The sequence below is a fragment of the Balaenoptera physalus genome (genome assembly GCF_965194825.1).
Source record: "Balaenoptera physalus genome assembly, chromosome: 9".
Classification (NCBI taxonomy): Eukaryota; Metazoa; Chordata; class Mammalia; order Artiodactyla; family Balaenopteridae; genus Balaenoptera; species Balaenoptera physalus.
The window spans coordinates 92,331,838-92,356,033 of record NC_138888.1 but is presented as its reverse complement, the minus strand read 5'-3'; the positions used below and the strand labels follow the sequence as shown (position 1 = coordinate 92,356,033).

The following is a 24,196-nucleotide window of genomic DNA, read 5'->3' as shown; positions in this document are numbered from 1 at the left end:
GAAAAAGTATTTAAAAATAACTATCATGTAAAAATGAAGACAATCATGAGAAACCCAAATTAAGATGATTTGATTTTCCTAAAAAATTGAGCAGGAAGACTTGATGCCCCAGTGTGGTAATTGCTGAATCACAAGTGTATTTTTTTTTTTTTTTTCCTGGTAGGACTTACTTTTTTTAAATTTTTTTTATTTTTAAAATTTCTGAATTTTATTTAATTTATTGTTTTATACAGCAGGTTCTTATTAGTCAACAATTTTATACACATCAGTGTATACATGTCAATCCCAATCGCCCAATTCATCACATCACCCCCACCCCCCTGCCGCTTTCCCCCCTTGGTGTCCAAACGTTTGTTCTCTGCATCTGTGTCTCAATTTCTGCCCTGCAAACCAGTTCATCTGTACCAATTTTATAGGTTCACATATATGCGTTAATATACGATATTTGTTTTTCTCTTTCTGACTTACTTCACTCTGTATGACAGTCTCTACGTCCATTCACATCTCTACAAATGACCCAATTTCGTTCCTTTTTATGGCTGAGTAATATTCCATTGTATATATGTACCACATCTTCTTTATCCAGTTGTCTGTCGATGGGCATTTAGGTTGCTTCCATGACCTGGCTATTGTAAATAGTGCTGCAATGAATACTGGGGTAGATGTGTCTCTTTGAATTATGGTTTTCTCTGGGTATATGCCCAGTATTGGGATTGCTGGGTCGTATGGTAGTTCTATTTTTAGTTTTTTAAGGTCCACACTGTTTTTCATAGTGGCTGTATCAACTTACATTCCCACCAACAGTGCAAGAGTGTTCCCTTTTCTCCACATCCTCTCCAGCACTTGTTGTTTGTAGATTTTCTGATGATGCCCATTCTACCTGGTGTGAGGTGATACCTCATTGTAGTTTTGATTTGCATTTCTCTAATAATTAGTGATGTAGAGCACCTTTTCATGTGCTTCATGACCATTTGTATGTCTTCTTTGCAGAAATGTCTATTTAGGTCCTCTGCCCATTTTTAGATTGGGTTGTTTGTTTTTTTAATATTGAACTGCATGAACTGTTTATATATTTTGGAGATCAATTTTTTGTCCATTGATTCATTTGCAAATATTTTCTCCCATTCTGAGGGTAGTCTTTTCATTTTTTTATGGTTTCCTTTGCTGTGCAAAAGCTTTGAAGTTTCATTAGGTCCCATTTGTTTATTTTTGTTTTTATTTCCATTACTCTAGGAGGTGGATCAAAAAAGATCTTGCTGTGATTTATGTCAAAGAGTGTTCTTCCTATGTTTTCCTCTAGGAGTTTTACAGTGTCCGGTCTTACATTTAGGTCTCTAATCCATTTTGAGCTTATTTTTGTGTATGGTGTTAGGGAGTGTTCTAATTTCATTCTTTTACATGTAGCTGTCCAGTTTTCCCAGCACCACTTATTGAAGAGACTGTCTTTTCTCCATTGTATATCCTTGCCTCCTTTCTCATAGACTAGTTGACTATAGGTGCATGGGTTTGTCTCTGGGCTTTCTATCTTGTTCCAGTGATCTATATTTCTGTTTTTGTGCCAGTACCATATTGTCTTGATGACTGTAGTTTTGTAGTATAGTCTGAAGTCAGGTAGTCTGATTCCTCCAGCTCCGCTTTTTTCCCTCGAGACTGCTTTGGCTATTCGGGGTCTTCTGTGTCTCCATACAAATTTTAAGATTTTTTGTTCTAGTTCTGTAAAAAATGCCATTGGTATTTTGATAGGGATTGTATTGAATCTGTAGATTGCTTGGGTAGTATAGTCTTTTTCCCAATATTGATTCTTCCAATCTAAGAACATGGTATATCTCTCCGTATGTTGGTATCATCTTTAATTAGTTTCATCAGTGTCATAGTTTTCTGCATACAGGTCTTTTGTCTCCCTAGGTAGGTTTTTTCTTAGGTATTTTATTCTTTTTGTTGCAATGGTAAATGGAAGTGTTTCCTTAATTTCTCTTTCAGATTTTTTATCATTAGTATATAGAAATGCAAGAGATTTCTGTGCATTAATTTTGTATCCTGCAAATTTACCAAATTCATTGATTAGCTCTAGTAGTTTTCCGGTGGCGTCTTTAGGATTCTCTAAGTATAGTATCATGTCATCTGCAAACAGTGACAGTTTTACGTTTTCTTTTCCAATTTGTATTCCTTTTATTTCTTTTTCTTCTGTGTTTGCCATGGCTAGGACTTCCAAAACTATGTTGAATAAGAGTTGAGAGTGGATATTCTTGTCTTGTTCCTGATCTTAGAGGAAATGCTTTCAGTTTTTCACCATTGAGAATGAAGTTTGCTGTGTGTTTGTTGTATATGGCCTTTATAATGGTGAGGTAGGTTCCCTCTATGCCCACTTTCTGGAGAATTTTTATCATAAATGGGTGTTGAATTTTGTCAAAATCCTTTTCTGTATCTATTGAGATGATCATATGGTTTTTATTCTTCAATTTGTTAATATTGTGTATCATACTGATCGATTTGCGGATATTAAAGAATCCTTGAATCTCTGGGATAAATCCCACTTGATCATGGTGTATGATCCTTTTAATATGTTGTTGGATTCTGTTTGCTGGTATTTTGTTGAGGATTTGTGTATCTATATTCCTCAATGATACTGGTCTGTAATTTTCTTCTTTGTAGTATCTTTCTCTGGTTTTGGTATCAGTGAGATGGTGGCCTCATAGAATGAGTTTGGGTGTGTTCCTTCCTCTGCAATTTTTTGGAAGAGTTTGAGAAGGATGGGTGTTAGCTCTTCTCTAAATGTTTGGTGGAATTCACCTGTGAAGCCATCTGGTCCTGGACTTTTGTTTGTTGGAAGATTTTTAATCACAGTTTCAATTTCATTACTTGTGATTGGTCTGTTCATATTTTCTATTTCTTCCTGGTTCAGTCTTGAAAGGTTAAACCTTTCTACGAATTTGTCCATTTCTTCCAGGTTGTCCATTTTATTGGCATAGAGTTGCTTGTAGTAGTCTCTTAGGATGCTTTCTGTTTCTGCGGTGTCTGTTGTAAATTCTCCTTTTTCATTTCTAATTTTATTGATTTGAGTCCTCTCCCTCTTTTTCTTAATGAGTCTGGTTAATGGTTTATCAATTTTGTTTATCATCTTCTCAAAGAACCAGCTTTTAGTTTTGTTGATCTTTGCTATTGTTTTCCTTGTTTCTATTTCATTTATTTCTGCTCTGATCTTTATGATTTCTTTCCTTCTGCTAACTTTGGGTTTTGTTTTTCTTCTTTCTCTAGTTCCTTTAGGTGTAAGGTTAGATTGTTTATTTGTGATTTTTCTTGTTTCTTGAGGTAGGCTTGTATAGCTATATACTTCCCTCTTAGAACTGCTTTTGCTGCATCCCATAGATTTTTCATCGTCGTGTTTTTATTGTCATTTGTCTCTAGGTATTTTTTGATTTCTTCGGTGATCTCTTGGTTATTTAGTAACATATTGTTTAGCCTCCATGTGTTTGTGTTTTTTACTTTTTTTTCCCTGTAATTCATTTCTAATCTCATAGCATTGTGGTCAGAAAAGATGCTTGATATGATTTCAATTTTCTTAAATTTACTGATGCTTGATTTGTGACCCAAGATGTGATCTATCCTGGAGAATGTTCCATGTGCACTGGACAAGAAAGTGTAATCTGCTGTTTTTGGATGGAATGCCCTATAAATATCAATTAACTCTATCTGGTCTCTTGTGTCATTTAACGCTTGTGTTTCCTAATCAATTTTCTGTTTGGATGATCTGTCGATTGGTGTAAGTGAGGATTAAAGTACCCCACTATTACTGTGTTACTGTTGATTTCCTCTTTTATAGCAGTTAGCAGTTGCCTTATGTATTGAGTTTTCCTATGTTAGATGCATATATATTTATAATTTTTATATCTTCTTCTTGGATTGATCCCTTGATCATTATGTAGTGTCTTCCTTGTCTCTTGTAACATTCTTTCTTTTAAAGTCTATTTTATCTGATATGAGTATTGCTACTCCAGCTTTCTTTTGATTTCCATTTGCATGGAGTAAGTTTTTCATTCCCTCACTTTCAGTCTCTATGTGTCCCTAGGTCTGAAGTGGGTCTCTTGTAGAAAGTAGATATATGGGTCTTGTTTTTGTATCCATTCAGCAAGCCTGCGTCTTTTGGTTGGAGCATTTAATCCATTCACATTTAAGGTAATTATCGACATGTATGTTCCTATGATCATTTTCTTAATTGTTTTGGTTTTGTTTTTGTAGGTCCTTTTCTTTTCTTGTGTTTCCCACTTAGAGAAGTTCCTTTAGCATTTGTTGTAGAGCTGGTTTGGTGGTGTTGAATTCTCTTAGCTTTTGCTTGTCTGTAAAGCTTTTGATTTCTCCATCGAATCTGAATGAGATCCTTGCCAGATAGAGTAATCTTGGTTGTAGTTTCTTCCCTTTCATCACTTTAAGTATATCATGACACTCTCTTCTGACTTGTAGAGTTTCTGCTGAGAAATCAGCTGTTAACCTTATGGGAGTTCCCTTGTATGTTATTTGTCGTTTTTCTCTTGTTGCTTTCAATAATTTTTCTTTGCCTTTAATTTTTGCCAATTTGATTACTATGTGTCTCGGTGTGTTTCTCCTTGGGTTTATCCTGTATGGGACTGTCTGCGCTTTCTGGACTTGGGTGGCTATTTCCTTTCCCATGTTAGGGAAGTTTTCGACTCTAATCTCTTCAAATAATTTCCTGGGTCCTTTCTCTCTCTCTTCTCCTTCTGGGACCCCTATAATGTGAATGTTGTTGCGTTTAATGTTGTCCCAGATGTCTCTTAGGCTCTCTTCATTTCGTTTCATTCTTTTTTCTTTATTCTGTTCCGCAGCAGTGGATTCCACCATTCTGTCTTCCAGGTCACGTATCCGTTCTTCTGCCTCAGTTCTTCTGCTATTGATTCCTTCTAGTGTAGGTTTCATTTCAGTTATTGTATTGTTCATCTCTGTTTGTTTGTTCTTTAATTCTTCTAGGTCTTTGTTAAACATTTCTTGCATCTTCTCAATCTTTGCCTCCATTCTTTTTCCAAGGTCCTGGATCATCTTCACTCTCATTATTCTGAATTCTTTTTCTGGAAGGTTGCCTATCTCCACTTCATTTAGTTGTTTTCCTGGGGTTTTATCTTGTTCCTTCATCTGGTACATAGCCCTCTGCCTTTTCATCTTGTCTATCTTCCTGTGAATGTGGTTTTTGTTCCACAGGCTGCAGGATTGTAGTTCTTCTTGCTTCTGCTGTCTGCCCTCTGGTGGATGAGGGTATCTAAGAGGCTTGTGCACGTTTCCTGATGGGAGGGACTGGTGGTAGGTAGAGCTGGGTGTTACTCTGGTGGGCAGAGCTCAGTAAAACTTTAATCCATTTGACTGCTGATGGGTGGGGCTGGGTTCCCTCCCTGTTGGTTGTTTGGCCTGAGGCAACCCAACACTGGAGCCTACCTGGGCTCTTTGGTAGGGCTAATGGCTAACTCTGGGAGGGCTCACGCCAAGGAGTACTTCCCAGTACTTCTGCTGCCAGTGTCCTTGTCCCCATGGTGAGCCACAGCCACCCCTGCCTCTGCAGGAGACCCTCCAACACTAGCAGGTAGGTCTGGTTCAGTCTCCCCTGGGGTCACTGCTCCTTCCCCTGGGTCCTGATGTGCACATTACTTTGTGTGTGCCCTCCAAGAGTGGAATCTCTGTTTCCCCCAGTCTTGTCAAAGTCCTGCAATCAAATCCCGCTAGCCTTCAAAGTCTGATTTTCTAGGAATTACCCCTTCGGTTGCCAGACCCCCAGGTTGGGAAGCCTGACATGGGGCTCAGAACCTTCACTCCAGTGGGTGGACTTCTGTGGTATAAGTGTTCTCCAGTTTGTGAGTCACCCACCCAGCAGTTATGGGATTTGATTTTATTGTGATTGCACCCCTCCTACCATCTCATTGTGGCTTCTCCTTTGTCTTTGAATGTGGGGTATCTTTTTTGGTGAGTTCCAGTGTCTTCCTGTAGATGATTGTTCAGCCGTTAGTTGTGATTCTGGTGTTCTCACAGGAGGGAGTGAGAGCACGTCCGTCTTCTCCGCCATCTTGAACCAATCTCCACAAGTGTGTTTTTGTGCCACAATTTCCAGCTGCTTAAACCTCTTTCCAATCGCACTGTTCCAGGAAATGCAGAGATGAGAGGTGCTAAATCAGCTTTCCTCTGACTCACTCATGTTCAAAGTCCATTTCTGCTATGATAATTGGAGGAGAACCTTTCACACGGTTTTATAATGTTTTCTAAAAATCAGCCTTTGGTAGAATAGATTATAATTTATGTGGGTTGAGACAAAGGGAGTATATCAGATGGAGTTTGTCTGAACACACCAGTAACTATATTTCCTCAAAGGGTGATTCATTTTTTCCTAAGACAATTTATTTTACTTCTCTGCAGGTAAAATTTTCTTTTCATGAAAACAATGGAAATGTGTACCAGGAAAAAAAATAACTACTAGCAATATAAGTTGTGTTTGGGGGTTAAACTTGGAATTTAAAGTTTTGTATTACAGTTCTATCTTAACGGAGTAAAATCTTTGAGCAGGAACATGCTTTTAGTGTAGGAAAGAGCTTTCTCTTCAAGTTGAGGAATTAGAGTAATATTTTGCTTGTTTTTCCTATGAGATGGAAGAAAAGAGTCATTAATGAAAATGAGATTGAAAAATTACCTATAAAATATGTATTTCTTTAATCTTATTTGTCAGAACAACAGAAGAATATATAATCTCACTGGTAATGGTTATAACATGAGTTAATACTGTGTGCCCCAAATATTATATTTCTGTGCCCAATCACACCCTACACCAGAAAGTTAACACTTTTACTTCATTCCCTAGTCGTACGGTCTCATTCCTAAGGGCTACTCACACTAAAGTTTCTAAACTATTGTCACTATGCAGTATCTGGCCTCCTTGGTCCCAGTAACTAAAGACTGCTGCCCATAAATCAATTAAGAATTCTTCCTGCTGTTACTGTTGATGACACCTATCATGGGAACAGTGATGTCCCATCAAAGTTACATTCTCCATATTTGCTTTCAAAACCATAGACCATTCAGAGTCTAGACAGGGAAAGAAAAATGACTTCTTTTGTCACCCAGTCTGTAGGGCAGATATGATTTATGTCCAGATGTTCATTAAATCTCTAGAATACAGTTGTATCTGTTTCTGGTTCTCAATCATCTTCCAGAATTCCAAATTCTTTTGTGGAAGTATTTCTTTCAACTTGTGTGTTTCCCAATATTTATTTTGTACCTGTGTGTGCATAGGACTATGCATGCAAGCTCTTTGCTGTTGTGGTGGTAGATTATTGGTTTCAACCATCACTCTACCCATGACCTTCACTGGGTGACTTTACCCTTATTGGCTATATAGTTAATAGAAATTTATTCATTTATATCAATCAGCTATTTCTGCATAATAAGCAACAATAACATATCTCAGCAGCATACAGCAATAAGCATTTATTTTTACGGAAATGTTAGTCACTGAGGGTCAGATGATTTATACCAGGTTTAGCTAGGTAGTTCTGCTTCAGCAGCCGTGGCTGAGAGGCTCTGTTTCTTGCTGCAGATTTGTGAGTAGAATGGGGTGGGGTGGGGGTGGAGGTGGGGCCTGGGGGAGATGTCTGCTTCCTGTGTCTCTTATCCTCGCTGGACCACTGGACTCCCTAGGTATTTTTTTCTCAAGACAATGGTAAAAATTACAAGAGTCAGGCAAAAATGTGCAAGGGTTCTATCCTATTTCACTGCCAAAGTAAATCACATGTCCAAGCCTATAGTTAAAGTATAGGAATATATACATTGCCAACTGCATTTCATCTTTTTCAAAGCACCTATTCAAATTTTTCCCCACCTTTCTTTTGCAGTGTATGTCTCTTTTTCAGCCTGAATTTTAGAAATATTTTATATTTTTGCTCAGAATCTATTCTTACACTTCTACCAACTTTTAACTTCCAGACAAGTTCTTGTTTTCATCTAAACAGAAACTATCTATTATTCAAATGAAGGTGTTTTACCCATCCCCCCCAAAGGGAATATTCAAAGTCACCATCTTTACTTGCTTTCTATCTCCAGGTAACATCATTTTCCATAGTTAATCACATTGCTGAATTTATTTTGCTGTGAAATGAGGAACTCTTTGGTCAAATCAATGATGTTTGGATTATAATGGTGGTGCAGAAAGCCTTCTGTTAGTCCATGAATGATGAATTTAGCAGGCTAACCCACATGGAAGACATATACACATCCCATATAAGTGTGAATACTGGCAAAGACAAGTCACTGCCCTTTCCTTGATGGAAGTGAGTCAGTGGTATAAACCTGTCCCTAGGTTGTTAGCTGATTCTCCTAGTGAGTGAAGCCATATCAGGGATTCACATTCTTTATTTCTCTTGTTGAGCTTTTAGCAGTGGTCATATCAAGAGGTGTGAGGTGAGAGGACATCATGTTTTGGGCTGTTCATCATCTCCATCCCAAATACCATGGCTAATTTGTACATGGACCCATTGAGTACATATGGTAGCTGAAGAGAAAAAAATGACTGATAGCCATAGGACAAGTCCTATTTTCCACCTGATTTGTTTGATACAGTTTGATAGGCTTTCACATTGAACACATTATCTTCAAATTCTATTCCCTCTCTAGAGGTCCACTTGCAGCCATCTTTGTCACTAATCTTCCTGTCTTGTTCTTTCCACATCCCAGACCAACCTGACAACCAACTAACATCACCTACTAATTAGTGTAGAACTCTAAATCATGTTATCTATTTTTTCATTAAGAATGGGCAACCACATATATTGCCTGAAATTTGCCTACTGAAAAGATATCTATTTTTTTTCTTGACTATTATCACCCCTTTATTCTTCCAAGTAAAACTTAACATCACCTTATAAATCCCCTAATATGCAAAACCAATGATTTGGATGTTTATTAAAATTGTACTATATTTACAGACTATTTCAGAGAGTTTGATATATTTACAATATGAAGTTTTACCCTCTAGGAACCTGGAGTTTCTCTCCAATTATCCAATTTTTTAAAATGTACTTCAGTAAAGTTTTATGGTTTTCTTCAATACCAATTCTGATGTTCACTTGTGCATGTGTGTGTGGGTTATTGTGTTTCTTTTAATTGAAGTATAGTTGATTTACAGTATTGTGTTAGTTTCAGGTGTACAGTACAGTGATTCAGCTATATATATATATATATATATATATATATATATATATATATATTCCTTTTCAGATTATTTTCCCTCATAGGTTATTACAAAATATTGAGTATAGTCCTCTGTGCTATACAGTAGTGCATTGTTGATTATCTATTTTATATATAAGTCCCCTGCATATGAACTTTCAAGTCGCGAACTTTCAAAGAGGCGAATGTATGTTTGCAAGTCCAGTCATGTAAGTTAGTTCACGTGTCTGGCATACATTGTCATGTGCATGCATCCTCTACAAGTGGTTGTGCTTTTGTGTACTTTACTGTACAGTACCGTATAGAGTGCAGTAGTACAGTATCTTTATTTCAAGCCCAGGATGTCCGGAAGCAAGTGTAAAAGCAGCAGTGTTGTAGCTGGTAATGCAAAGAAGTGCCAAGCGAAAATAATGGAACTTGCTGTGCAACACGAGGAGCTTACTAATGAAGACCTGATGGAATTGGAGGCCCAGAGAAGGGATGAAGAGAAACAAGAGGAAGAAGAAGTAACTGAAGAACCGAAGAGATTCATGACACTGGAAATGGTAAGGGGATTTTCTTTATTTGAGGAGGCACTGTTAGTTTTTCAGGCACAGGTACTGAACGTAGAATGGTACATGAAGGTTGCAGCAGCCATTCAGAATGCAATCCAGTGCTACCGTGTCATCTAAGGTGAGAAAAAAAGAGCTACTACCCAGACATCACTGGATCATTTTTCAAGAGGGTAGATAGAATTGAATCCAGCAAGGAACCAGAAACTGTGCTCTCAACGTCAGGCGTGAGTAAAATTGCAGCTTGCCCTCCATCTCCTATTGCTGACTATCCTTTAGCTCTACCATCTCCCATCTCCTCTCCTTCCTCCAGTCAGTAACTCTTCTTGCCTGTTCACTCGATGCTAGCCCCTCTATGCCAGCTGTTGTACTGTACTACTGTACTTTTCAAGGTACAGTACAGTAAGGTTAAAAATGTTTTCTTTATCTTTTGTGTTTGTTTTTTATGTATTATTTGTGTGAAAAGTATTATAAACCTATTACAGTACAGTACTACATAGCCGTTTATGTTAGTTGGGTACCTAGGCTAACTTTGTTGGACTTAACGAACAAACTGGAGTTACAAACGTGCTCTCAGAATGGAACTCATTTGTATGTAGGGGACTTACTGTAGTTGTGTGTATATCTTAATCCCAAACTCCTAATTTATCCCTCCCTCCAACCCCCTTTCCCCTTTGGTAACCATAAATTTGTTTTCTATGTCTCTGAATCTCTTTCTCTTTTGTAAATAAGTTCATTTGTATCATTTTTTAAGGTTCCACATGTAAGTGATATCATATGATGTTTGTCTTTCTCTGTTTGGCTTACTTCACTTAGTATGATAATCTCTAGGTCCAACCGTGTTGCTGCAAATGGCATTATTTCATTCTTTTTTAAGGCTGAATAATATTCCATTGTAAATATATCTCACATCTTCTTTATCCATTCATCTGTTGATGGACATTTAGGTTGCTTCCATGTCTTGGCTATTGTAAATAGCGTTTCAGTGAACACTGGGGTACATGTGTCTTTTTGAATTATGGTTTTCCCCAGATATATGTCTAAGAGTGAGATTGCAGGATCATATGGTAGCTCTATTTTCAGGTTTTCAAGGAACCTCCATACTGTTCTCCATAGTGGCTGTATCAATTTACATTCCCATCAACAGTGTAGGAGGTTTCCTTTTTCTTCACATCCTCTCCAGCATTTATTATTTGTAAACTTTTTGATGATGGCCATTCTGACCAGTGTGAAGTGATACCTCATTGTAGTTTTGATTTGCATTTCTCTAAAATGACTGTACTACCCAAGGAAATCTACAGATTCAGTGCAATCCCTATCAAATTATGAATGGCATTTTCCACAGAACTAGAACACATAATTTAAAATTTTTTATGGAACAATGAAAGACCCTAAATAGCCAAAGCAATCTTGAGAAAGAAAAGCAGAGCTGAAGGAATCAGGATCCCTGACTTCAGACTATACCATAAAGCTACAGTCATCAAAACAGTATGGTAGTGGCACAAAAACAGAAATATAGATCAATGGAACAGGATAGAAAGCCCAGAAATAAACCCACACATCTATGGTTAATTAATCTACAACAAAGGAGGTAAGAATATACAATGGATGAAAGACAGTCTTCTCAATAAGTGGTGCTGGGAAAATTGGACAGTTACATGTAAAAGAATGAAATTAGAACAACTCTAACACCATGCACAAAAATAAACTCAAAATGTATTAAAGACATAAATGTAAGACCAGATACTATAAAACTCCTAAAGGAAAACATAGGCAGAACACTCTTTGACATAAATCGCAGCAATATCTTTTTGGATCCGTCTTCTAGAATAATGGAAATAAGAACAAAGATAAACAAAGGGGATCTAATTAAACTTTAAATCTTTTGCACAGCAAAGGAAACCATAAACAAAATGAAAAGACAATGTACAGAATGGGAGAAAATATTTACAAACGATGCAACCAACAAGGGATTAATCTCCAGAACATATAAACGGTCCATACCACTCAATATCAAAAAAAACCCAATGCAATAAGAAAATGGGCAGAAGATCTAAATAGGCATTTTTCCAAAGAAGACTTACAGATGACCAACAGGCAAATGAAAAAGTGAAAGGATTTTTCTTCACTCTCCTTCATAGTCACCCCTGAGATGGTCTGTAATACAGTAGTATCTCATTAGTTCCACTGCCGCCATATTATTCAGATCCACCTGTAAAAACAAGGCTGATTTTTTCTTTCTCTGTCACCTGATTATAGGGAACTTCACATGAGTCCATAAGCGGAGCCTGAGGAAGGGTGGGCAACACACAGGAGTAGGGATCAGGAGAAACTGATCTATCTGCTCAAGCAACATACTTGTGTTTTCTGACTTGTCAAGACATGATATTGTATATGTTCTTTCCACTTAAAGATACTGATACTGCATTTTCGTAAACTCATGGTTTGTTGCATCAGCTAATACTGTACCTAGTTTGTTATAAAAAAGCCAATTTATAATAGTCACTTTGTTTCCTTTAGTCAGGCTTTCAGTCTCTACCAGAGTTTAGTAGAAATAAAATAACTGCTTCTCCAAAGAGAATAGTTATCCACACAAGAAAGTAGTTTTTATCCAAAAATTTTGATGTTTATACTGATTCTCCCCTTGGAGCCAACTAGGGGCTCCATTAGAGCATCTTAATTTGCCAGAGATACTTTGGCTACTGTTGCTTCTACTGGGTTACAAGGCTTAAGTGGAAAAACTAATTGCACCACAGCTTGAATCTGCTGCAGAGTATTGTCGTGCTCTGGGTCCCACTCACAAGTAGCTGATTTATGTGTTAAGTAAAATGTAAGAGCGCCACACCCACATGTGGTTTATGTTGCTTTCTAAGTATAGAGGTCCATAATAGGTTGCACTTTTCAACAACTGGTAGAAATTACAGGGTGGGGCAACCTGCTTTTTCTTTAGATATCCATAGATACCATGGACCACTGAATCTCTAGAAATTTCACTGATATACTAGAGACTAAATTTTCAGGGAGTTTATCTTCCACCCTCTGACATACTTGACATAAGGCATCTTGACATCTAGTATCTGGTACTTCCTATTCACAGGTGCAATCATAATGTCATCAGTGTTGTGGACCAACATGATATTCTTTGGGATATTAGACAGTTCAAGTCCCTGTGGACAGGCCCTGAGGTAAGACAATAAAGGTGTATTGATGTCCCTGCCAGGTAAAATCCAATTACTTCAGATATGCCTTGCCAATGGAGAAAAGTTTATTTGCCACATTAACAGCTGCATGCCACATGTCACTGGCTGTGTTGATTTGCTCCAGTAAAGATACACATCTGGAGGAAAGCTGCAATGAGAATCACTCTTTGATGACATTAACAATAACCCACAGTCATAGATCCATCCAGCTTTTGCATTGGCCAAACAGGCAATTTAAACAAAGATAGGCTATGAATCATCACCCCTGCATCTTTCAAGTTGTTGATGGTTAAAGTAATCTCTATAATTCACTCAGAAATGTGGTATTGCACTTGGTTTAGTATTTTGGTAAGGAGGAGTAAATTTAGGGACTTCCACTTGGCCTTTCTACCATATTAGCCCTTATTCCATGAGTCAGAAAACCAGCTTGTGGATTTCTTTCCATTTGCTGAGTACAGCTATTTCAGCTGCAAATATAGAATTAAAATGTGGGAACACCACAAGATGTTTTCCTTGATTAACTAGGATGAGCACAAGAAGGACTCAGGCTGAAGCTCCATTTATTATTGACCTAACTTCCACATGGACCCCAGTACTATTTTATTCCTACACATTTGCATGAATTCAGAGCCAGTGTCCCTAAAGTCTGATGGCTACTCTTTCCAAGTTCATAGTCATTCTATGTAAATAGCTTCACAGACCCTTGGAAACATCTTGCAGAAATATTTGCAGTATATATTTGTATTAGTATTCTCTTGTTGATGTAACAAATTACCAAAAATTTAGTGGCTTTAAAACAACACAAATTTATTATCTTACATTTCCATAGGTTAGAAGTCTGATGCAGTTCTCTGATACAGAAGTCTGATACAGAAGTCTGATACTAGGCTGAAATCAAGGTAAGGCTATGTTCCGTTCTGGCACCTTTAAGGGAAAATATTTCCTTGCATTTTCCAGCTCTAGAGGCTGCCCACATTCCTTGGCTCCTGGTTCTCTTCCTCCATCTTCAAAGGCAGCAAAGTTTCATCTCTCTGGGCATTCTTCCTAGTAACATCTCCCTTTGACTCTCTGATCTCTTTTTAGCCTCCCCTTCCAATTTAAGGACTCTTTTAATTACATTGAATTAATCTGGATAAGGTAGAAAAATCACCCTTTTTAAAGGTCAGCTCATTGGAAATCTTAATTCCATATGCATTCTTAATTCCATTTTGCCATATAATCTAACATAGTCCATATAATCTAACATAGTGACAGTTTTCCTGGATTAGGACAAAGACGTCTTTGGGGGTTCATTATTCTGCCTACCACAGTACTATAATCTTATTGCAGAGTACTTCCTCAAAGACATCAGACTCCCCTTCTATAAAGGACTGCTAATTGGGTGAGAAGCCATGACTATCTATGTTGACAGTTCAAATAAGCTGACTGCTCACCATGCCTAGGGAATATTTGTTTATACACAGGCATACCTTGGAGATATCGCAGGTTCAGATCCAGACCGACGCAATAAAGCGAATACCACAATAAAGTGAGGGACATAATTTTTTTAGTTTCCCAGTACATATAAAAGTTACGTTTACATTTTACTGTAGTCTATGAAGTGTACAATAGCATTATATCTAAAAGACAATGTACATGCCTTAATTTTAAAATACTTTATTGCTAAAAAATACTAACCATCATCTGAGCCTTTACTGAGTCATAATCTTTTTGCTGGTGGAGGGTCTTGCCTCGATGTTGATGGCTGCTGACTGATCATCAGGGCAGTGGCTGCTGGAGGCTGGGGTTGCTGTGGCAGTTCCTTAAAATAAGACCACAGTGAAGTTGCCACATTAGGGTGACTCTTCCTCTCACTAACAATATCTTTGTCGCTTACAATGTCCTTTGATAGCATTTTACTCACAGAACTTTCAAAATGGCAGCAATCCTCTCAAACCCTGCCCCTACTTTGTCAAATACATTTACATAATATTCTAAATCCTTTATTGTCATTTCAAAAATATTTGTTGTATCTTCACCAGAAGTAGATTCCATGTCAAGAAACCACTTTCTATGCTCATCCATAAGAAGCACCCCCTCAACGTTTCAAGTTTTATCATGAGATTGCAGCAACTCAGTCACATGTTCAGGCTCCACTTTTTTTTTCTTTTTAACATCTTTATTGGAGTATAATTGCTTTACAGTGTAGTGTTAGTTTCTGCTGTATAACAAAGTGAATCAGCTATATGCGTATGTATATCCCCATATCCCCTCCCTCTTGCGTCTCCCTCCCACCCTCCTTATCCCACCCCTCTAGGTGGTTGCAAAGCTATTTCCACCACATTTGCAGTTATTTCCTCCAAAGTCATCCATGAGGGTTGGTATCAACTTCTTCCAAACTCCTATTAATGTTGTTATTGGGACCTCTTCCCATGAATCACTAATATCCTTCATGGCATCTAGAATGGTGACTCCTTTCCATAGAGTTGTCAATTGACTTTGCCCAGATCCATCAGATCCACTATCTATGTCAGCTATAGCCTTATGGGATGTATTTCTTAAATAATAAAACTTGAGAGTCAAAATGACTCCTTTATCTACAGGCTGCAGAGTAGATGTTGTGTTAGCAGGCATGACAACAACGTGAATCTCATTGTACATCTCTATCAGAGCTCTTGGCTGACCAGGTGCATTGTCAGTGAGTAGTAATATTTTGTAAGGAATCTTTTTTTCTAAGCAGTATGTCTCAACAGTGGGCTTAAAGTATTCAGTTAACCATGTTGTCAACAGATGCACTCTCATTGAGACTTTGTTGCTCCATTTATTGAGAACAGGCAGAGTAGATTTAGCGTAATTCTTCAGGGCCCTGGGATTTTTGGAACGGTAAATGAGCATTGACTTCAACTTCAAGTCACCAGCTGCGTTAGCCCCTAACAAGAGAGTCAGCCTGTCCTTTGAAACTTTGAAGCCAGGCATTGACTTCTCCCCTTTGGCTATGAAAGTCTTAGATGGCATGTTCTTCCAATAGCAGGTTGTTTTGTCTGCATTGAAATCTATTGTTTAGAGTAGCCACCTTCATTAATTATCTCAGCTGGATCTTCAGGATAACTTGCTGCAGCTTCTACACCAGCACTTGCTGCACCACCTTACACTTCAATGTTATGGAGATAGCTTCTTTCCTTAAACCTCATGAATCAACCTCAGCTAACTTCAAACTTTACTCTGCAGCTTCTTCACCTCTCTCAGCTTTCATAGGATTGAAGAGAGTTAAGACCTTGCTCTGGATTAGGCTTTGGCATAAGGGAATGTTGTAGCTGGTTTGATCTTCTAACCAGACCACTGAAACTTTCTTCATATCAGCAATAAGGCCCTTTCACTTTCTTATCATCATGTATTCACCAGGGGAGCGCTTTTAATTTCCTTCAAGAACTTTTCCTTTGCATTCACTTGGCTGTTTGGCACAGGAAGCCTAGTTTTTGCCCTATCTCAGCTTTGTACATGCCCTCCTCACTAAGCTAATTTATTTCTATCTTTTGACTTGAAGTGAGAGCTGTACAACCCTTCCTTTCATTTGAACACTTAGAGACCATTGTAGGGCTATTAATTGGTCTAATTTCAATATTGCTGTGTCTCAGGGAATAGAAAGGCTTGAGGAGAGGGAGAGAGATGGGGGAAATGGCTGGTTGGTGGAGCAGTCAGAATACACACAGTATTTATCAGTTAAGTTCACCGCCATCTTACAAGGGTGCAGTTCATGTTTCCCCAAAGCAATCACAATATGGTAGTCACATCAAAGGTCACCCAGTCACCATAGCAAACATAATAATAATGAAAAGTTTGAAATATTTTGAGAACTACAAAAATGTGACACAGAGACATGAGGTGAGCAATTGCTGCTGGAAAAATGGTGTTGATAGAATTTCTCCATGTAGGGTTTCCACAAAACTTCAACTTGTAAAAAACACAATATCTGGGAAGCTCAGTACTGCAAAGGGCAATAAAACCAAAGACACCTGTAGATGAAGTAGCACTTTAGTAAACTGACCGTCTGTTTCATTCCTTGGCTCACCATAAACCATAAACCCCTCTCATAGATTCCTTTATGTCAAAATACTCCTATCTCCACCTTATCCATGATGCCTATTGCAGTGTTTGTGCCCACATTGTTTCTCATGGCAACTTACTCTTACCTGGACTCCTTGCTCCAGAATTCCATCATCTCTTTTGAATTCAGGAAGCTCATTTTAATGGCAGCATTTCTCACTATCATTCCTAGCCTAAGGGACAGCCATCATGGAAATTTTATGGATGCTGTCTCTCTTGTTATTATTTAATTTTTTAATGTTTTAGAGAGTGGAGTGTCCACTGGGTCCTTCTGGTGGGTATAGTCAAGGAAACGGTGTTCTATTTCTACATAATAACTTCAATCCGCTACTTGCATCTCTCTGTCTTGATTGCTTCCTACAAATTATGCCAGGGAAATTCTGGCATCGAAATTTTATTGAATTAAAGTCACCATTAAAACCATGATTCAGTCAATCAAACTAATAACCTGTTAGGGTCACTTCCAGCTGTTCGCAGTAGCACATTAAATCAAGAATCTTGATTAAAGACACCTATGTTAATAAATTTATTCTCTCTAGTGTAACATTCTTAAAATCCAATCCAAGACATACTCCCTATGTTCTAGCTGATATAAATTAGCAATATATTGCAATTCTTTGGTTTGTAAGCTATCTGTTTATAGAGGTGATTCTTGTAGCTTACCTCCTTGGGCATATTGATATTTACCTACTTATGGACTTGAGAGTAATGAAGGGCATTTGGGTGAATTATGAAAAGAATAGGATGCCCCTTGTGAAGCAAGCCTCACAGAAGATTTAAGAATGGAAGGACTAATCTATTTATTTATTATTTTAAATATTTATTTATTTATTTGGCTGTGCCGGGTCTTAGTTGCAGCATGCATGATCTTTCGTTGTGGCATGTGGGATCTAGTTCCCTGACCAGGGATTAAACCCAGGCTCCCTGCACTGGGAGCATGGAGTCTTAACCACTGGACCACCAGGAAAGTCCCAGACTAATCTATTTAGACAGGAGAAGAGAGGCTATTTCTGCCTGCAAAGGGAGCTTAGTAATATTTAGAGGTTCAAGTTTCACCAGAGCTTATCTAAAACAATCCAATAAAAAAGATCAGAATCTCACTCATTCCAAATAATGTCCTAAATTAAACAAAAAATGACTTGTTTAGGTTGTGTTTTCAACTTGAGTTTTGATTGTGAAATACACATATTTATTTTTTGTTATAATCCTAAACCACATATTCTCTGAGGTTACTAAAACAGGAATCTGAAAACTGAAAACTATAGCCCAGAGCCCATTCTGAGAATGGTTTACAGGGTTAAAAAAAGAAGAAGGAAAAAGATTATGTAACGTAGACTCTCCCACAAGTCCTGAAATTTTTACTATCTGACCCTTTATAGAAAAAAAGTTGCTGAACCTTGAACAAGAAAAAAAAAGTGATTATTTTAAGGTTATGCAAAAGATCTGGGGTTTCAGCTGACACTGCCTTAATGTAAGCATTATAAATCCAGTGCCTTTTCTGTACACTCCAGCACTTTCATAAGTAGTCATCTTACTTCTCAGACTTTGTAGTCATTATTATGGCTGTACTGTCAAGTAGAACAGCTACTTGGCCTCCTAAGACTTGCAGGCAACCAACACTTCACCCAAGCATTTATAGATCATAATTTCATAAAATCACACATTACCAGTATCCCATTTACACTAGAAAATATATTATCAAAGTATTAATACTCAAAGAACTGAACACTTCAATCTCATAATCTCACATTGAGAGTCTTGGTACTAGAAACTATATCAGTAAGAATCTGGTCAGAAAATGGAAACCATCACATGTATTTCAAACAGAGGTAATTTAATATAAGAAGCTATTTACCTGTATAATGGAAGAACATAGAAATAACCCAGAAATAAGGAAATCAAAAACAAGCAGTAGCAGGAATTCCCTCACACCTCTATGACTGTAAAGATAAAAGGAAAAGATGAGCCCAGGAGCAGGTCCATCACACAGAAGCAGGAATTATAGTGAGTCTGTCTTTCAAGACCTGAGATTATGGAGCTCAGCGTTGTTCAGCAGTTGATGGACCAGCGGCGGTGGTGTTAAGGGATGTAACTGCTTTTGTTGATGTTGTTCAAAGCAGGTGAGTGGGGATATCCTGCCTTTTCCTTTCCTTCCTGCCTTGCAGTCTTCTTATATACCTGTGTAGACTAAAGCTATTTGGAAATGGAAAGCAAGGAAATCTGGGAAATGCTATTCTCTTCAAGAAAGAGGAAGGCAGAGAAACATGGGCATTGGACATGAAACAGAAAAATAGCTGTCATGTTTGTTTTGTTACCAGCAACATGCTAAAAAGTCTCTTATTCTAATAATTTATCAGTATATTCTGCTTCACTCTGTATAATGTATATTACAATGTATAATACTATATTTTTGTGTTTAATAATTATTTTCCAATACATACACTATCATTTCTTTTTCTTGACTTACTGAACTCATTAGGATTTTTGATAAAATATTAAATAAAGGTACTAAAGGTGAGCATTCTTATCTTTTCACTACAGCAAAGGGAAATTATTCAATATTTCACCATTAAGTATGATGTTTGCTATGGGTTATAGGGTGCCTTTATTTTTTACTTTTTTGGCTTTATTGAGGTATAACTGATATACAAAAAACTCCACATATATTATACAGTTTGGACATATATACACACCCATGATACCATCACCACAATCAAGGTAATAAACATATCACCTCCAAAAGTTTTCTTGTGTCCCTTTGTTTTGTGTGTATATGTGTGCGTATGTATGTGTGTTAAAAACACTTAACATGAGATCTATCCTCTTAAATTTTTAGATGCACAGCACTGTATTAACTATAGGAGCTATGTTTTGCAGCAGATATCTAGAAATAATTCATCTTGTATAACGTACTGAACATCAAATCCCCATTTCCCCCTCCTCCCAGCCTCGGGAGACCATCATTCTACTTTTTGATAAGTTTAACTCTTTTAGATTTCTCATATGGATAGAGTCAGGCAGTAAGTGTCCTTCTGTGCCTGACTTATTTCGCTTAGCATAATGTCTCCAAGGAACATCAATATGGTTGCAAATGGTAGAATTTCTTCTTTTTTTTTTAAGGTTGAATAATATTCCGTTGTATGAATACACCACATTTTCTTAATCCTTTCATCTGTTGATAGATATTTGGAGTGTTTCCACATATTCATTATTGTGAATAATGCTACAGTGAACAGGGGAGAACAGATATCTCTTGGAGATCCATATTTTAATTCTTTTGGAGATATATCCAGGAGTAAGGTTGCCGGATGATATGGTGGTTCTATTTTTAATTTTTGAGGAGCTTCCATAGTGTTATCCATAGTGGTGCACCATTTTACATTCCCATCAACAGTGTACAACTGTTCCAATTTCTCCATATGCTGCCACACTTGTTATCTTTTTGGTTTTTAGATAATTGCCATCCTAACAGGTGTGAGGTGATATCTCACTGTGATTTAGATTTGCATCCCCTCATGGTTAACAATGTCAAGCACCTTTTCATATACCTGTTGGTCATTTGTATGTCTGCTCTGGAGAAATGTGGGAAAACTGGATATTCACATGCAAAAGAATGAAACTGGGCCTCTATCATACAACATACACAAAAATCAACTGAAAATGGATTAAAGACTTAAATGTAAGGCCTAAAACTGTAAAATTTCTGGAAGAAAACATTGAGGAATAGCTTTTTGACATAAGATGCCTTTATTTCTGTACACTGTAAAGTTTTCACCTCAAGAATTACTTCATTTACATCTTTGGTAATTGTTGCTATTGAAGTTGATCTGGTTTGCTTTTTTTTTTTTTTAATAATTTTTTTGGCTCTCCATTCCCTGTTCTCTAAATTTTTGCATCCCACATTATTACATTTTTTGCCCATTTTCTATAAATGCCATACAAAACTTGAATTTCTCCTTTGCATTTCTTATTATATTTATTATATTTAAACATTCAAATAAAGTTTGAACACTGCTGTATAATTTGATTTTTTTTCACAGTCTTCTTTTTCTCACATTCTCCTAATCATCTCATGTTCTTGCCTTTTTATTCATTTTATTTTTTCTTTATCAAACTGGATTTCTGTGTTGTATGAGCCATGTCATATTTTTTCCCACTGAGGATGCAAAATAATTTTCTTAACTCTTAATTTATTTTCTGGTAAAATAATTTACAGGTGTTATATTTTCTCTGAGTCTTCCAAATATGTTCTCTTTTATTCTAAAGAATTTTTTTATAGCTACTATATTTGGTTTTTAATATTTATAAATTATAGATCAAAGGAAGATATGATCAAATATTTTGCCAATGGTTTGAGCATATACAGTCCTTGTTAAAATTCTTTCTTTGTCAATCTCTGTGCTGGTAGAATGTTCTTATCATTTTTATAACCACTGGACACATTGTTTTGTACAGTTTGTGCCTTCATCCACAATATCTGACAGGGTTTATTTAACACAGTGCTGCTGGAATGAACTTCTCATACTTTTATATATTTATTTATTTTTTATGTGCATTCTTATTTATTTATTTATATATTTATTTATTTTAACATATTTATTGGCGTATAATTGCTTTACAATGGTGTGTTAGCTTCTGCTGTATAACAAAATGAATCACCTATAGGTATACATATATCCCCATATCCCCTCCCCCTTGCATCTCGCTCCCACCCTCCCTACCCCACTCATTTAGGTGGTCACAAATCACCGAGCTGTTCTCCCCATGTGATGCAGTTGCTCCCCACTAGCTATATATTTTACATTTGGTAGTGTGTATACGTCAATGCTACTCTCTCACTTCGTCCCAGCTTACCCTTCCTTCCCCATGTCCTCAAGTCCATTCTCTACATCTGCGTCTTTAGTACATGACTCTTTGAAAGTCTTACATATCAAGTAATTGAAAGCTTCATATCCAAGTATATTTGATATCAGAATACTAATGTTTCTTCTCACATCCCTGGCATGTTCCATGTGGGAATCACATCTTGAGTAACACCAGCAGTAGAACCCAACTACTTAATAATATATAAGTTGGAAATTGGGAGAAACCTAATATTTAAGACACTATCATACAGCAAACCAATTTTTGATTAATTTAAAATATATACACACTCATGCATATACATTGTAAATTATTTCAATAGTGTAGTAAAAATGCTCACAAAGATCATTGTCCATTTTTATTTCCAGAATTTTCCCCCAATCCTGTTTATACATCATCCTGTTCAACCATACTAAGGGAGAGTGCCCTAAAAATATGTAGCAACAGTACAAATATTTTTTAACTAATAGAGAACTATTCAACTTTATTCCACAGATTTTACAGCCTTATTTCTCAATTTTACCCTGAGTTTAGTCATGAGTTCTTTACAAATGTTCTTTAGAAAATGTTATAAACTAAAGACTTCTGAAGCACCATCTGGTGCAAATTATTGCAGACTTTGTTGGTAGAGAGACAGACGGCTGTGGTACTGATCCTCTTTGTATATCATGTAATCCTGTACTACAGAATCCAAAATTTGTCTGTGTTCTGTATAAAACACAAGAATGCTGAAAGTCAGCCAAAGTAGAACAAAGCTTTAATCAATTCACTGTTTCTTGTTGAGGATGGTTTTGCTTCAGTGGGCAGAAATCTGATTATCTATAAAAGGCTAATAGTACAATTGTCTATACCCTCTGATAATGATTTACTGACTGCTTTCCTTTTCCTATTTCAGTTTCCTCACTGAAATATGACCCTCTCCTCTCTTCCACTGAGGCTAAAAAACAATGTGTTCAATTTAACTGCAAATGAGTATCAAGATAAATATAAGCTTGGAAAATAAAACCCAATATTTATTCATTCGTTCAGCAAAGACTAGCATTGCATACGCCATGTCAGACACTGAGATAGGCATTAAAAGATCCAAGGATGTGTAGATACCTCTTTAACCTCAAGACGCTCCCAGTCCAGTGGTGAAGAGAAACCAAGGTAAAACAACCATTAGCACTGCTACAAAGATATACATGAAATTTCTTTTATTTCCATCAGTAAGATAAAAAAACGAAAATACAAGAAAATATGATTTCCAAACTCTCTCTCTCTCTCTCCTTCTTCCTCTCTCATTTTTCTCTCTCTCCTTTGCTTTACTTTTCCTTATCCTTATTAAAGTTTCAACTAACAAACAAACGGAAGAAAATGGATTAACTGATTATATTCTACACACCTTGAAAATGCAACTATGTCACATAATATAAAGCATAGGAATAGCCATCAAAACTCTTCAAAGTTCTAACACACTTTGTAAAGTAAGAAGATGAATTATATTTTAAAATTTAGTGACCTTTTTTTTCATTAGGAGTCAAATCTTACCTGAGGACAATAAAACACTGGAAACATAAAACCAAAAAAGAGCAAATTAAATTTCATTTAAATAACACTGGTAAAAGAAAAGAAATTAGGAAATATGAGATGTTTCATGTTTCTTTTCCCTAATCTTTCTTGCCTGTTTTAAAATGAATTATCAGTATTCTTCAAAGCATAATAAATTTGAAATCATGGAACATGGAGACGTGTTTTATCCAGTGAACAATGCAATGAGTCTTGGAAAAATAAACTTCCTCTGAGCATTTTGGACTTCTACTAGTACCCTTTCAGAATTACATCTGTTTTGGTTAAATATAAGCGTATCCCATTTATGAAAAGTCAGAGAGAGAATGTTTTGATTATACAGGCACTGGTTTTAAAGACTTATTGATAAGTGTTCAGGATTTAAATTTAGGTAATTCATATGGTATTGTGATTGAACTTAACAACTTCAATGTGCTTTCTAACAACATAAGAGCAGATGAGTTTAGAGTTATTTAAACACAAAATACTTCTAACTAAAAATACACATAACAAGGTCTTCTAATAATGGCTATATAAAGAAGGCAGTGATTACAACCATAGATAAAAATTTTGCATTTTAAAAATTAGAAAAGAAATATTTTTAAACAACTATTTTAAGGCTTTTGAAAATGAAGGAGTCAGAAATGTGTAAAGTTTTTATTTTAATTACTCTAGGAGGGGGATCAAAAAAAGATCTTGCTGCGATTTATGTCAGAGAGTGTTCTGCCTGTGACTTCCTCT

The 24,196-nt window shown here is 36.6% G+C and overlaps 1 long non-coding RNA gene across 4 annotated transcripts in view; it reads left to right on the top strand.

Moving 5' to 3' along the window:
• Positions 1 to 24,196, top strand: part of LOC309666653 — a 544,378-nt gene that overhangs the window by 450,993 nt on the left and 69,189 nt on the right. For 3 of the 4 annotated variants that reach the window (XR_014267193.1, XR_014267194.1, XR_014267196.1), the window contains exons 1-2: positions 4,618 to 9,755; positions 13,791 to 13,860. This is a non-coding gene — a long non-coding RNA (uncharacterized lncRNA). Of the gene's footprint in view, positions 9,756 to 12,858; positions 13,861 to 24,196 lie in introns of those variants that run through there. The other variant, XR_014267195.1, reaches the window with a different exon arrangement.